The sequence below is a fragment of the Copidosoma floridanum genome, unplaced genomic scaffold, assembly GCF_036245765.1.
Source record: "Copidosoma floridanum isolate Cflo_tuat_1 unplaced genomic scaffold, Cflo_Japanese_pri ptg000025l, whole genome shotgun sequence".
In the NCBI taxonomy this organism is placed as follows: domain Eukaryota; kingdom Metazoa; phylum Arthropoda; class Insecta; order Hymenoptera; family Encyrtidae; genus Copidosoma; species Copidosoma floridanum.
The window spans coordinates 1,759,926-1,772,669 of record NW_028321902.1 but is presented as its reverse complement, the minus strand read 5'-3'; the positions used below and the strand labels follow the sequence as shown (position 1 = coordinate 1,772,669).

Below are 12,744 nucleotides of genomic sequence, written 5' to 3'. Positions count from 1 at the left end.
GTTTTATAAAAAAATGTCCATTTCCACGAAAGTAAGTGTCCTTTTTTTATGTTCGCGAAGTTATATTTTTCAATTTTCTTACGATAATAGCAACGTTTCGCCTGAGCGTTTTCAGATACGACGCAACTCCCGAGTTATTATCCCCTTCATACGCCGGAACGGATCCTAATTCCATTTTTATAAAAGCTACGTTATCTTTTCTCATAAGTTTCTTGTATAATCCTCACACTTTATGCCCATGTACACCGTTGGGACTGGTTATACAGTTTCCTCCTCGAAAATCAAAATAAAGTCACCCAAAATCGTCCCCGATAACATATTATACCATCATCATCCCCGCACGACACGCGCGCGTAACGCAAAAACAAACGAGCATTAATACCACTCCCCCAGCTCTAATTCTAATTCACAGAATCTCCTTCCCACGCGCATGTATACATGGGCATATTGGTATGGAGTAAAACGAGGGAGTCGGGGGAGATGGAAGCCCTCTAATCCAGCGAATGAAAACTTACGCTAATTAAACTGTTAATAGGCGTCTCTGTGAGTACATGCGTACACCTGCGTAATGACACACACGCGGGTATACATGTATATATATGTATATGTACACCCATGGTTGTAACGGATGGACGACGACGAGGGCTTACTTAATCCTCCGAGAAAATGAAACGTTCGAGCTTGTCCATACATGTATATGCGTGGATACCGGCACGTGTGTATGTGCGAATGTGCGTGCACGCTTACGTCCGAGTAAACAGCCGGCTTGTAATTGCCGAGCGCGTGCGCCGATGCAAATTGCACTGGAAACTCCCACTACCCCCTCCTGCTTTCTTTCGGCTTTTTTTTCGTCGGAAGTTTAACCTGTCACTGCGCGTCTTTTCTTTTCGAGCGCTTTAATTAAATTTTCGCGAAAAAAATTCGCGCAAGGTTTCTTTGGAACGTATGGAGTTTTTTTTTAATGGTAATTGAAAGGGTTCAATGTAAAGTGCGTAACCGTTTCACGGGATGTGTGTGTGGTGTAATGATAAAATTTTTTTTTATTTCTTTCGTAATTGCCGTGATTATAAAGTTTCCCGTAATTACGCGTGATAATACTCGTGAAAACATCAGTACGTGCACACTAAACGCGAAGAATTTATCATTTTGTAATTGACGTGCCATGAGAACCGTCATATCATTACACGCTTGCGTTCCCTTGTATGTATACGATTTTTCACTCGTCATCTTGTTACGACATCTTGTGTGTGTGTGCGTGGGTGGACTTAATGACTTTATGCCTGACGCGTATACCTAATTATTGTTTACAAAGACATCAATCCTTTTCATCCTCCACGCATGGACAGCAGAAGATTTTTTTTACATTAATTTTTTTGTTCTGATGACAAACATATTATTAACTTTAATTCATTTTAAGAGATAACATTCGTGTCTTTATTGATTCTTCACTTTTTATGAGAATAATTTTAATAATAATTATGTGCAATGTCTCTTAAGCTCAATCCGTACCTGCCTACATCATTGTATTTCCCTGTCTCACTAGTGGTAAGAAATTGTATTTATTTGCATCCATGATTCCAGTATATTTAAGGCCATTGCTTCTATGATGTCTTCGGCCTTTTTTTAGTGCATTTATGTGTCTTCGTATTATACTTATTAGTTTAAAACTCAATTTTAAATTTTATATTATTTTTTACTCTGATTCTTCACCTAATTCATGCTCGTTGTATCTATTTATTTTTAATGATACTTTCTACCTTTGGCAATCCATACTTCCTTTTTTGATTGAAATTCCGATAGTCCCATTCCTTTTTAATTTGAAACATCCAAAACGGTAAAATTCTCGAAACAACATACTGCACTACGTAATCAAAAGTAATCAGTTTTCACATTTTATAAATGCATCAACCACGCGCGTCCGTATCTACTTTTCTCGTCGAGGTGAGCCCACACCAAGTCCCTGACATAAATATTAACCTCACCCTCGAGCCCAAGACACATCCACCTCAGTCTTTCCTTGTTCATACGCGCATTTGTCGTCACTCATTCCCAACACATCCCACTTCCTGAATCCATTACCCCATCGCTCCACCGCGATACAAATGGTCGCACAAAGGGTAAAACCCAAGCCAGACATATTTAAAGCAACCACCGGCGTCACGCACGTAATCCGCCCCGTGTCTACTTGAGAGAAAAATGGTTGCTCACGCGGGACGTCGGCGTCAACGTTGACGTTGCTCGGTTCTTCCCGCCGAGGGATTGCTCGGGCTCCTTTGCCGACTCCCCCGGTGACGCTCGCCGAGTAAGAAGAAATTCCAGAGGCACTTACGATAATTACACGAGCCGCCCGGTTCTCCCGCCACCCACCGCGCACGGCTGGCCTTTGCTTCTTGGTAATGTATACTCTCTGCGTCTGGCTCCTTTGTTGGAGAAAGAGGGTACGTGCTTTTTTTCACGTGGGATAGGTGTTCGCTGTCAAGGAAAATGAAAGGGACTACATAATAATACCCTGGACAAGTGAACTATAAATAAATGGACCATGGGCAGGTTAATGTTCAAAGGTGGTCACAATAAGCTTTGGGGCCTTTTTGAGCTTTGAATGAAACTGTATTGTTTTTTTTTTAAAAACTCTCATGTTTTAAACTGTTTTTCATGTCATTTGTTTGGGGCAGAGTTATCTTCTTCTTTTTTCATGATCATATTACACGGTAAGTGGGCTCGAGGTGTTAAAAGTGATTATTCTGAATATTCTCAATACACTCAGTGTCAGAGAAAAATATCGATTGACTCACGAGCCTAAAATCGCGTTCCCTAGTAATGTTCACAGCTCTACCATCACTGGAATTAACAGTAGAAGTAGAACAAAATTTCCCATATTTATACACTCACCACAAAAGATACACCAAGCAAAATGCAAGAGTGACTACTTTGAATATTAACTCAGTCAGACAGTACACAAAAAGCAGATGAAGAAAAAAAAAGAGAGAGAGATCGATCAATAGTAGAGTATAAGCACTCGGACAGCTAGCATCGCTCAATGAAATTGACGACAATCGAGAGAGGTGGCGGATATTGACATCGGCGCGTAACGATTTTCGATAGGAGGCTCCATTATGCGCACACGCGGAGCAAAGAAAACTCGAGGAAGAGGGACCGGACAATGGCTCGTCATAAAAGCCGCGTGCCATTTTCCATCTTGAAGAGAAGTGAGGAGGAGGAGGAGGAGGATAGAAAAAAAAGGGGGACACGGAAAAGTGGATGGTTGTTGGTGAGGATACGGGGAGACGTTGGTCGGCTGGAACAAATAAAATTTATCGTGACCAGCGGACGCGTTTGTTCATTCATTCGAGGGACAGCGGGTTGATGGGAAAAGCAGGGGGGAAAGGCTTTCGACGGGGAATATTGAAAAGGTCTCGGGTAAATGGATTTCATGACGTCGAAGTGAAATTTAATAGCGTCGGTAGGAGACTTTTGATACTTTTGTATCAGATGCCTTTGATGCGACCAATGTTTTATGCTCGATGATAATGTTCCCCGTCAGTCCCTTATAATCTTCTATTTTTTTTGCTCTTCTGTTTTGAGTTTGTTGCTTCTAAACGTCACACCCACGTATTTATCTCTTACATTAATCCTTTTTTACAATGATAAAATTTCCTAACTACTACGTATAATATCTAAAAGATGTGTGATTCTTCCTCTAAAAAAAAATAAAATGGAAAAATTATTAGACCGTAATCTTCACAGTAACGGGCGTTGATTATGATCCTATAAAAGCTCCATTTTTGTCGTAAGTGTATCAATAAAAAAAAAAAAAAAAAAAAAAAGTTGAGGAGCAAAAGAACAAGTACCTTCGATGTGCTTAGCAATTTACTTGTACGGAAGAAAAAAAAACGGAACTCGGTGGTGACGTATGTACATGTACACGTGTGTGACCTACTGGCCTTTTGACACTTTTTCACAATTGCTTTTTGCTTGAATAATGACGACGACCAATACTCTGCAATGGATGCACAATATTTTAAATGCACACCACATTAAGGACGTGTGAGAAATGTATCACTCTGTGCACGAAAATCGGTCAAGCTTAATTTTCTTTTTTTTTTTTTTTTTCATCGCTGGAGAGGAAAGTAGAAAATCATTGCTTACATTGATTGTGACATTTATGTTCTTGTACTATTTATTATACGTGGGATTCAAGTGAAAATAGTTACTAAACTTCAACACTTTAAAAATTCATTGATATTCACAATAAAACGTTGAACTAATTTCTCTTCATGTCATCAAAACTGAATTCTTAAAATGTACATTATAATTAAAATTACGTACGTGTACTACATACTTTACAATCTTAAGTTGTAACAATATTAAATCTGCAAGTAATAATACTTGTAGTAGAAAAATGTCTCAAATCTTTTAATAATTGATGGAATCATTAGATGTACGACTTATGTTACAGCTACTATTAAGTGTTGGAATCTTCATTCAGCAATTCGACCATTTCTCTTTTTTCTCAAGAGACTACGGAATTCGTATAATCCAATTAAATTTTAAACTCTAAATCTGAAAATCCTTTAAGGATACCTATTTATTTATCACGGACAAAAAGTGCACCAGTTCAATCAAAACAAAAGCAATGATTACATGATTATATAAAAAAAAATTTCATTGTTCACAATTGAATCGCACATTTTCGTCACGAATGAAGATTAAATTGTATTGGAAACCCACTTCCTGGAAATGAACATCTCTTAGGGAAGAACGGGGATGGAAAGAATGGATGCAAGAGGAAGCCATTTGCGCCCGGAGCCCCTAATTAAATCTTCAACAACTCGATTCATCAATACTGCAGGTATATCTGTACGTACAAATATAAAAAAAGGTAGGAAAAAAAAGAAGGGAAATTAACTTCGCACTTATTGTGGCCATCAATTAAAAGTTTGCCAAGTACCAACCCCCTCGAGGTTGAAAAAGGGTCAGTAAAAGACTTCTACGCTTGGAATATGTCATTAGACTAGATTGGATGAGGAACTTTTTTTAATTACACATAGGTTGGACGAAAAGAATCACTCGTATCAAAGCAGTATAGATACAAAAATGATAGAAAACATCCACTAACAAGATTTATAAAAGGAATACAGTAAGGATTCACTACGGGCAAAGAAATATTTTGACGAAAACCTTAGAGGTCCTGTTACTAATGGACCGAAAAATGATGATAACTGCGACGAAGGATTCTTTCTGAGATTTGTTACTCTAAACCTTTCTCTCTTGGTAATAGACATTCATTTGTATCCTAACACATATACTTCCATCTAAATAAAAATAATACTTTTTTTCTCTAATTCCATATAACTTTATACGCAAAGACCAACACATTGTCGTGATCTTTAAGGCAAAAGACTTCAAAAAGCTCATTCTGCGTTACGGTCCACTAGGCGTCTTAGTCGAAATCATCAGCTTTTACCCTCAACTGAACGGCGCACCCTTTTTTTACCCCACTCTTTCGTGCATAAACTTCTCATTAAGCTCGTCCAGAGCGTGGAAATCTTCCTGGATGAAAATCCCAACCGGCTGAGTAAGCCAAGGGAGTCTTTTCCGGGGAACGTATATACACCCTCTGCGTGTATAGAGTAAAGGGAGTCCTGTCGCATTTGAAATCGTCTCGGGGAAACTTTTTTTCATGCGCATAAAACCGAACGACTGGCGCGCTAATAGAGTCTAGCCAGAGGAGAAATGAAACTTCGTTAAGGTGTTATGGTCTTCCTGGGCTGGCTCTACCAAGACGCCGACTCCTTGGAAGGACTTTGGGGATATTAAAATTTTTCTGGATAGATACTTTTTATACTGTTTAGGGGAGTCAGGGAAATACGGGAGGATGCGTGCGAGCGAATCGTGTGAACGGAGATGAACAACAAGAATGGAAATTACTGAGACCTTAATGAGAAAAGTTAGGGGTGAGTATCGTTAATTTGACATAAGGCAGATTAAATAACCTGTCCAGGTATGGATTATTTTAGTTAAGCCGACAAAATTTTGTAGATCTAACTCTCAATAGTAGTCCATCAACTGTTATTTATTTGGAAACACCAAATTAGTTCATATTTCTTTAAACATTACTGAGATGTTTGAGGACGGAGTAGTCGAGTTTGATCCTGTTACAACTTACGAAAAATACCAACTATAGCTATGGGACCAAACTTGACTGTAGGATTTAATGGCCAAATCCATTCCTACATTTTATCTTATCTCGGGGTGCAACTTGGTACCACCCTCTAGGAATATGGGCTCGAACGGATGTCATGTTTTCTAAACAGGGTGTTTCGATCGGACCATGTCTTCGCTAAAAAACTACATTTTGTATTTCCTTAGAACATCAATTGGAACCTACCATAAATTTTATAGTAAAATATGTTAATGTAATTATTATAACTGTTGTCAGCTGTTTAGGGCATAAATATTAAATGTTTCTATTTAGTATGAAGACGATCCTCATTAGCGAAGTATTGTCACAGATGGCATAACCAATTCCTACTTAGAAGACATCATCTTTATCAACGAACAATTGTATTGGTGTATGGTTTATCAATAGATCTTAGCCCAAGATATTTTTACTCTTATGAAAAACCTTTCGACATACCTCAGTATTATAAAATCTACTAGTTTAACCCTATCTATAATTCACAATTGTAAGGCAGAATAATTAAACAGCCAAATAGGTCAAAAGGTGCTTGACCTCTTACATCTGTTTATTAAAAAGTTTCCTATTGTTTTTTTTTTGTGAAATAGTTTACTTACGCAGTGGTTTTCTTATCATAGATACACTAATGAATGTGTTTAAAATAATTTAAGCATATTTTTTCACCATACATTTATGCTTTTGAAATCATACATCACGATTATCTACACTTATTGGGTGTAAGACCTACGTTATTCTCTTCCAATTTGTAGTTTACTAGACACATCAGGTATATTTTTCGCACTCATTAATATTTTCTTGAATATATGTTTTAATAAAAAATTTTATAATTTACACATAGTATTGATTGATCATTAAGTTTTCTCCACTTAGTTGTACGTCTATTTTTGTCCTGCTAAAAAATACTGCCTGTGACGTACTAACCTATACATTACGGCATTAATACCATTGTATATATTTTACATCTTACTGCTTATCTAAACCAAAGATCATTTCATGAAGTTGTTTTTTATTTTTATTTTTTTTTTTTATTAATCATATAACAAATGGCCTTATTCGAAATTCTTCTTCTTTTTCAGATAGGATGATTTGACTTCTCCACTCTTACTATTCATTGTGCAATGTAACAATCAGATCAAAAAAATTATTTTCTAGAATATGCTTCCCCTACCCCAAAAATCAATTACACCCGTTATCAAATAGCTCATAGGGTACATAAAATTACGAAATAGCCCAGTTTGACCCTTGGGAAATATTCCATACCTCATCGAAACACTTACAAGTTTAGATAATACAGATAAATCGCTCGAGATAACGCGTCCGCCCCAAGTGCATACACCGTGCGGAAGAAAACTTAGCCCCCCTACAAAAATACATATTTTAGCCGATATATTCAATTTCGCCCAAGGGAGAGTTCGGCTCGTGGTACTCCTCGCGAGAGTCACGCGTGCCAAGTTTCTCTCTCGCTCGTACGGGTGAAACTTTTGCTCTTACTCCTCGTTTTCTCTTTCCTATCGTCGGTCAAAGCTTTGCTATGAGGAATGACTAGGCGATTCTTATGTTAATGCGGTTTTCTCGTCGGAGCCTGTAGGGAAGTTACTTTTTTTGCTTCTTTACGAGCTCCTCGTGACTCTGGATTCCTTCTACATGCGACCCCTTATTTAATCGCCAATGGATTTGTAGTTTGCGGCGATATCGATACGTTAATGCAAGAGGGATACATTTTGCTGTGGTTAATGTGTTTTATTATTCTGTGTAAAGAAAAAAGACAAACCAACTATTTTTGTATTGAAAATAAATTTTTTTTTCATCAATTTTGTAAGTTGTACAGAAACAGAGCAACTTTAGTTGTTTGATTTAAATTTTTTATATAGTTTTTAATCCAATGTATTCCGCTTTTTTTACCATACAAGTGTAAATAACAGAGGTATCTTAGGGTCTTGATTTAGTTAACATAAATTAAATTAAACCGATATTATGTAGATAGATATAATATTTGTGTAGTAGTTAGATCGGACGAGTTTTGTTACTAGATCATTTTTAATTATTGATATATATCTTGATTAGTTTATTACTTAATTTACATGCTACGAGAAAATTAAGGACTATAACTTGTCTGAGTGAACATAGGTTCTTCGTTCACACATTTTCGTTTTAATAAACATGCTTTTCTGCACCTAGCCTACAAAATACCAATGATCTTTTTAATCCCTAGCCTTTAATATTGACGCATATTTTTATTTTGTATCAAAGTTCATAAACAAAGATTTCGTTCCAGTTATTTCCTACCAACATCTAAAATTTGACTACATCGCAACAGGGTCATTTAAGCCAGTGCGACCTTGACCACACCACAAACGTAGCCAGTTCTATTTGCCGAATAAAAAGGGGCTGGTCACGCGAACCTCAAACTTTTTGAGAGAGAAAGGGGAGTATAAATTTTTATCACAGCCCAGTACACCATTTCAAAAACTGATAGTTCATCATCTCCCAAAACACCCAATCGATGGACCATTTTCCTTTTTTTTCCCAACCATTACACAGCTTCCTGTGCGCGAAAGCAAAAATCAATCACCAGCCAAGCGTCCGTCCAGCTGTCAATTAAACAATCCAAAGTTGAATCCAGCGAAAAAAAAAGCCGCTCGAGCTCGAACGTCCATCTCGATAAAACAGCAAAGCGCCGAAAAAATCATTCCTACGTAACCAGATAACAAACTTTTCCAACCTACATTCCACCGGGCACATCCAATTTCACCAGCATCTCTCGCGAAAGTTTTACACGGAGGTTCACGCGTGACGACGTCGTCCTGTTTCTCTCGCAAATAAAAAAAAAAGCCATCGCGAGAAAATGAGCCAAGTTGCTCGTTGCGTGACAAAGTTTAGGGCCAGCCTAATTAACCCCGTATACACCCTGCCTTCCCCACCCTTTTTTCATCCAGCATCTCGCGCGAGGGAGTCAAAAGTCAGAGCGCGATTTCGGTGACACTTTTTGTCCTCAGCGTCGGTGTCAGCTGTTACTGTTGTTGTTGTTCGAGGCTCGTGCGTGTGTATGATTGGCTTGTTCTGTATACAGGGGTAGAGTGGCTACGTCTTGTAGAATAATCGCAGTTTGCTCTCTTGGGACGGAGTTTTTAATTGCTTCCTCGGCGCGTTCCTTTTCCTGTTTCTAAGTAGCTATGATAGATATGTGTTGCGTCACGTTTTTTAAATTTTTTTTCAGTCTTTTCAGGTCTTTTTCAATACTTTATAACAACAGATGCTTTGATGGATGAGTTTTTTTATGAAATTTGCGTATACATAATTTACTACTTTAAATTTAATTTAATCATTTGGATCAAAATAAATCCATGCGTGTTTTTGTAGCAAAAATCATGTTTTCACATGAAAGTCATTATGAGTTACTAATTCGTTTCAACAGTTTTTCTTAAAAGATTATTCAAATTTTTATTAGCTTAGACTGACCATGTGGCTTTTTTTTTAAAGTGGGAAAATTTAAAAGTATGAGTTTGAGAAATGATGAAAATAGTTTGAATTGAAAGGTAAAAAAATTTTTTTTCGTGAAAGATATTGATTTTATTGCATTTATAAAAATAAATGTTTAATCAAATATCGAGGATGACGCTAATAAGTCCAGAGGTTGATTCCCTGATTGATTTCAAAACTTTGGCTGGTATATTTATGAAATATTGGTTACATCAATTTCAAATAAATTTAAAATACGTTTATTTTAGTTTCTGTGTGAACGTTTTCAATAATTTCATTTCGTTTATAGACATGTATCCATCTTTAGCCAATCTTAGCATGGATAAAACCCTTCATTAGTCAGTTTTTTTTTATGGTACGATTGAAAATTCTTAAGTCTACATAATACATGACGATTCTCGTCCCCATTCCAAATTCCATCGAATGCATCTAAAAGTCAAGCTAAATTTATTTACCAACAGGAGAAAAAACAAGACAAAGAAAACATCCTTGGAGCTTAATTCAATCGTTCAAGCCGTAACTAACAGCTGTCCGGGGGTCGAAACTTTGGAGCGTTTGGCCTATTAGCGAGGAAACGAGCCGTCGCGACTTATTTATACAACTCTCGAGCAAATCCTCTTAAACGTCGCAAGAAGCCGAAGACGGAGCTCCTCCGGAGGTACGCGAGAGAAGAAAGGAAACGACGGTGGAGTGGGGGATAAAGAAAATACAAGAGCAGCGCGTTTATCGATCGGTATTATGATGTTTAGCTCTCGCTCATAAATGGAAAATCTCTTGCGGCCCCTTTTCCTCCTTCTTCTTCTTCTCCTTCGGCCTATTACCTTCAATTCCGTGTTAAGGCTAAAAGTTAGGCGCTCTCACGTGTAGCCCTTTGTAGTCTCTCTCTCTCTCTCTCTTAGCCTTTGTGAGCTTTCACGTACCTTTGAGTTTTCTTTCGGGGTTGTAAAACAAAAGCAAGTCTACTTTCCCGTTTTTCTGTCTCCGTATAATTGTTGGAGTTACTTTAACTTAAATTGGAGTGACGTTTCTGATGACTTGAATGTATATATTTGGTTCAGCTGATGGGGGAGTTGAATTCGATACGACTTTTGTACTATCGACTATGAAGATATGGAAATTCTCAAAATTCTTGTTGCGTGTGTGTTTAATAAAAATCATTGTAATGGATATTCTTGAAAATGAAACACAGAAATAACGCTCAGCACTAGCGTTTTAAAATTTTTTTGAGGTTATGTCCTGTGAATGTGGATTACACACCACAGATTTATAACTATTTTATAAAATGTAAAGCACTACTTTTATTTCACATATCACTGAGACATAAATAAATTTACATCAAGTTTTTTTGAGACATTTTACATACTATGTTGTAAAACAGTCTTATACATATTGAAGAGAGAAATAATTTTCTTAAATGTCATTATCACTATGTCAAAAGAAATATCGCAGTAACACTTTTCAACAAATGCATGATTTTTTTTGTGGTCTTATTAATTCATGATTACATTGATTCCATGCAATTTCATACACTATTTTCTGAGATCTTACCTTATGTGTATTATTAAATAATGTTAAGGTAGTTAGTCCATAAATCGACTTACTACAAATTTTCTTCAAACCTTGGGGATTGCTTCGTTATACCGCTACACATCATTCGTTAAAATTTCGAAAATATTGCCTGTGCCGTTTTTGAGATACAAAGCTTCAAAGATGGACTCTTTACCATTGGAAGTAAAAACTAACCCCGTGAAAAACAGACATTAAAATCAAATGTAAAAAAACCACTCAACAGATTTTCTCAAAAAACGAATGTGCTATTACGGATACTTTTAGTTATAACATATTAAATTTTAAGATTATTTAGTCGAGCCGTCTTTTAAATATTTGAATTTTTGTGTGTCTTGCAATGTTTTCAGTATATCTATGTAGTGTGAAAATTTTCCTAACCTTTTTGAACTTTATCAGAATTTTTAAATATTTCTCGAGATCTATGTGATTTATAAGTTTTTTATGCTGTTTCGATGAGAAATTATGTAAATTATCAATAATTTATGTAGCAAATTACTCAATAAACGTTAATTTGAACAGGTATACATATATACATTCGCATCAATTACCTTAATAATTTAAGCTGATTCCGATTAGATGTTGCCAAGGAAGTCCTAATAACTATTTGAGCTACATAGCCCAAAATATCCTCTAGATAAAAACTGTAAAATCAATACATCAACTCTATATGTCTTAGTTATTGTTCAAAACATAACCTACAATATCCACAAATATACAGAGAAATTAAGACTATCTTCTAAAAAACGGGATGGGAACAAGCGAAAACTCATTCTTTGAATTAGACCTGAGTGTAATGTCCAACTTAAAGCTTAGCGGAAATAAAACGAAGGACGAAGGCGATAGAAGACGAAAGTTCCGGGGTCGTTTTCCTTAAAAGCCGAGCCTAAGCACCGGCAATCAATCTCGATTTAATGAACTCTTAATTATTTTGAAGACACGCCGAGCGATCCATTGTAGGGGGCCAGGATTCGAGAGAGGTGGAACGAGAAAAAGGAAAGTGGCCATATAATGAGGGCGTAAAGTGTGCGCGAAAACCCAGGCTCGAGAGTTGTCGCAGTGCTATTAGATAAATACGGCAGGCGGGAGTGCAAGGGAGGAAAATAAAAGAGGAAAGTGGACTGCTTCATGGGGATGAAGATTTACCGAGCCAGGGGCTTTTATGAAACATTTCTTTTTAGCTTTTGGAGGACTATTTAGAGAGCACTTTCAATTTTTCAAAACATTTTTTATATTTTAGGTTATGATTCCAACGGATTATTGGATGGTACATTTGACATGAATTCGAAAAATTTCAAGCCATTTCGTTCTGCTATTCTTGAAACATTGGAGATCAGAGGGTATTAGTCGAGAGTCGAGGTACAAGATTTCGGAGGAACTCGGAAATTTTTTCCGTCATGTATTGGGGATTGAAAGGTTTCGAGGGAGATGGGAGGGGGAAGTACGTGACCTCGTTTTGGAGTGACTGACGATTTTTAGCACAAGAGCTTGTGCTCGAT

General features: G+C 36.9%; 1 protein-coding gene across 1 annotated transcript in view; it reads right to left on the bottom strand.

The window, feature by feature from the left end:
• bru3 (CUGBP Elav-like family member bruno 3) overlaps window positions 1-12,744 on the bottom strand; it is an 825,259-nt gene that overhangs the window by 567,000 nt on the left and 245,515 nt on the right. The gene's annotated exons all lie outside the window — the stretch shown is intronic.